The sequence below is a fragment of the Pteropus vampyrus genome, unplaced genomic scaffold (genome assembly GCF_000151845.1).
Source record: "Pteropus vampyrus isolate Shadow unplaced genomic scaffold, Pvam_2.0 Scaffold726, whole genome shotgun sequence".
In the NCBI taxonomy this organism is placed as follows: domain Eukaryota; kingdom Metazoa; phylum Chordata; class Mammalia; order Chiroptera; family Pteropodidae; genus Pteropus; species Pteropus vampyrus.
In genome coordinates this window covers 13,642-17,083 of record NW_011889507.1, presented here as the reverse complement: position 1 = coordinate 17,083, position 3,442 = coordinate 13,642, and the positions used below count along the sequence as shown (strand labels likewise).

Here is a 3,442-nt window from a genome sequence, read left to right as displayed (position 1 = left end):
TCCTCTCTTTAGCCTTAAGGGTAGCAATGTCCAGCAGATAGATGCGTGGTCCTTGCTGGAGCCGATATCACTCTGTTCTCCTCTATTTTTCCTCCGTGTGCTCTTCCGCCGGCCTTCAGACAGCTCCTGAGGGTTCCTTTGCCGCTGCTGACGCCCTCCTCAGCAGGCTGGCCCATCCCGCCTCTCTCTGTGGTGCGCTTGACTATCTGGAACCCGACTTAGCAGAAAAGAACCCCCCAGTATTTGCTCAGAAACTTCAGGTTTGTAGCCCATGCGTGACCTTTGGGGAGTTTGTCGAAACCTCAGTAGAGAATGAACCTCTGAACCCCAGATGCAATGAGGCAGGATTTAATGAAGAATTGCTGAGAATGTTCCAGATGAAATAACTTCCCCCTCAAAGACTGATATATGTGGTGTTCTTTACCCAAGACGCCAAAATGACATAAAGTATGCGATTGTATGTGGAACAGACCATTTGTACTTCCATTTGGAAATGGGGCTCGGTCATTTTTCAGAAGTTTTGATAGCCCCAAAAGCAGTTTCTGTGATTTATTCACGAAACTGAGGATATTAATTAGATCACCATCGAGCCAAGCTACTTATGAATACGAGGCTCTCAGACTCCCACTGAGATAACATCTGGACTCGGGCCTCGCATCTGGAACCAAAACAATTACCTACGCTGTGCTTTAAATTTGACAACTTAATTTGATATCCTCTCGACGGGGACATTCAGAGCAAACCTAGAGAGGTGGGAGGTGCCCATCCCCTCATGGAAATCGCTGGCGAGCTGTACATTGAGCAAACAAAAGGGAAGACAGGAAACAGTACAGTAAAAATTTTGATTTTTAAAGATCATTTCATATTCAAAGGCATACTATTTCCTGACAGACATTCCAAGGGCAATTTTATTGGGGGAGGAGAGGGGAAAAAAAGGAAATTAAATAATGATTTCATGATCTGCTGAGGTGTCACTTGTGAAAGAAAGCCAGAGCGTGTGTTTTCTCTGAGTATCTGTCATGACACATTCACGGGGCCATTCATCTCTCGGATGTGGAAAGTTTTACGTCCTGTCTCGGTGCATCCCCCTGCGGCTGCTCACACCCATCCCCCTGGCAGGAGGAGCTAGAGTTTGCCATCATGCGGATAGAAGCCCTGGAGCTGGCCAGGCACATTGCCCTGGCTTCCCGCGGCCGCCAGGACACCAAGGTACCGGTTTGCTGCTGCCGTGCTCCGCCTCTCCAGAATGTTGTGTGGTCCGGAAGCTTCTTTGCTAACCATCGGGCATCGTCGGGGTGGGGCACAGTATAATCTTCCAAAAAGCTAAAAGCGTAACTCTCACATACATGCACCCCGAGCACACGTCTGGGTCTGGGACCTGTTTAACTCAGTAACAAGGGAACTGACAGGACAGCACAGCTGGCTGAATGGAAGACATAGGAGAAACCGACTCACAGCCAGTGGGGTGAAGAAGGCTGGATTATGCTTGCGGAGTTCGCCGTCAAGCCGGTTAACACTAGTTAAGCAGGACCAACAAATCATCACCTTTGAGGCGTTGTATTTTTTTCTACAATGTGCCTTTCTACTGAACAGTAATCATTTACAACTTTTCTATTTTTACAAGTTAATGTCTAACTGTGCTAAGACTGGACTCTAATCCAGAATAAATAGTAAATGAAAGCAAGACCTTCCTGAGATGTCAGGTGACCCTTAGGCCAGGGCCAAAGGGTCACAGTAAAGCCATCCTTTAAAGGGCAGATAGTAAATATTGTAGGTTTGTGGGCCATCTGGTCTCTGTGACAACTACTCAGTTCTGTCACCTTAGCTCAAAAGCAGCCACAGACAGTGCATTAGTGAGTGGGCGTAGCGGTGTTCCAGTAAAACCCTTTTTACAGCAAAGGGCCGCAGGCCGTTCGCCCCGACACCCCCGCAGCTGGAGGGGAGCGTGATACCGATGATCGGGCGTGCAGAAAATGTTTTTGCCTGGCTTCCAAGTTTGGATATTTTTTTCCGCCCCTGTTAGATTTATTTCTTGATATTCTCAGGCTGTAGCTTAAAGGCAGAATGAATTGCTTCAAGTTTGGCCACTAAAAATCCAGTATCGTCCTGTCCAGAAATTCGAGGCAGAATTGAGCATATGCCCGATAAGCAGTTCAGACTGAGTATGAAGGGTTCTAGGGTGCCCCGCCGCCCTGCCTGCCCCCGCCAAGCGCGTCAGAGATGGCGATTGACAAATATCAGCCGGTGGCTGACTTCCTGTCAGTTACAGACTGTTCTCAGACCTTGTGTCCGGATTTTGATTTAGAAAATATTGTCACACGAATCTACTGAGTGTGAGTGGGAGGGACAGCCCAGCCACGTCCTCGTGCATTTCGGAGGAGCAGGCTAGAGAAACATTTCGTGGGGTGGGCTGCCTTGGAGTGTAAGGACTAGTTTTCCCTGCCACAGTGATCTGTACCGCTTTTGTAAGACGTCTATTGTCTGGTGACCTTGGCCCAGGGAAGTAGCTGACCATTGTTCGCATAGACACACTGACCCCCCTGGGAACCACTGACACATAGAAAGAAAATAGCAGCTGAATCTCCAATTTGCTCTTTTCTCTGCCTGTATATTTCGGCCGCAGGTGACATAGCCCAGTCATTTTGGCAGTATGGGCTTAAACTGTCACCAACACAAAAGTGCAACCACTTGGAATAAAAACAAAATCTTCCCAAGGGGAGGAAAAGCAACATGGAATGTGCTGGGGTGACTCCTGGTGGCCCTCGGCCTGCGTTTCCCTTCAGACCGAGAGCCAGCCCAGCCCAGCCTTTGTGGGGCGGCAGCAGGATCCCCTCTGCCTCGGTCAGAAAACATGACCGATGAGGAAAGGCCTTCGGGTCTGGGGTGTCCGGCTGTAGCTCCTTACTGCTTCCCACCCACACGCTCCTGGCCGGACCGCATCGGGTCGTGTCCTCCTGGGGTGAGTCCCAGCAGGACCACAGGCTGTGCGGTGTGCCAGCCCTGAATTTAACCCCGAACCAGGAGAGGCAGGACCTGAATGTCCCATACGTACGGCTTGCCCAGGGGTGCGGTGTGCACAGGGGTCGATTTAATGTGTGGATGTGACAGATGCTGGTTGTGATGCCTAACGCATCCCACTTTGGGTGACAGGGACCCAGTATAAAGGACGAAGGAGCTGTCGGGGTGACTTGGGAACAGGCACATTTAAGTGGCAAGCTCGAGGGCGGGGCGGGGGCAGTCCTAGAAACAGGCACCACTGCGAGGGAAGGGGTGTTAGTCCCCAGTGCCGATCCCCCGGAGGCCTGGCCCATCAGGGCGGGTGCCTGGGCCTTACGGCAGTGGGAGAAGGAGTTAGGTCTGGGCGGCCTGTCCTCTTGGTCAGCGGCCCACATCATAGGCTCCTTGTCTCACACCATGTCCAGAAACCACCACCTGTCCCCAA

General features: G+C 50.9%; 1 protein-coding gene across 1 annotated transcript in view; it reads left to right on the top strand.

Moving 5' to 3' along the window:
* Nucleotides 1-3,442, top strand: part of LOC105309354 (transforming acidic coiled-coil-containing protein 2-like) — a 126,357-nt gene that overhangs the window by 118,462 nt on the left and 4,453 nt on the right. The window lies entirely within an intron of this gene.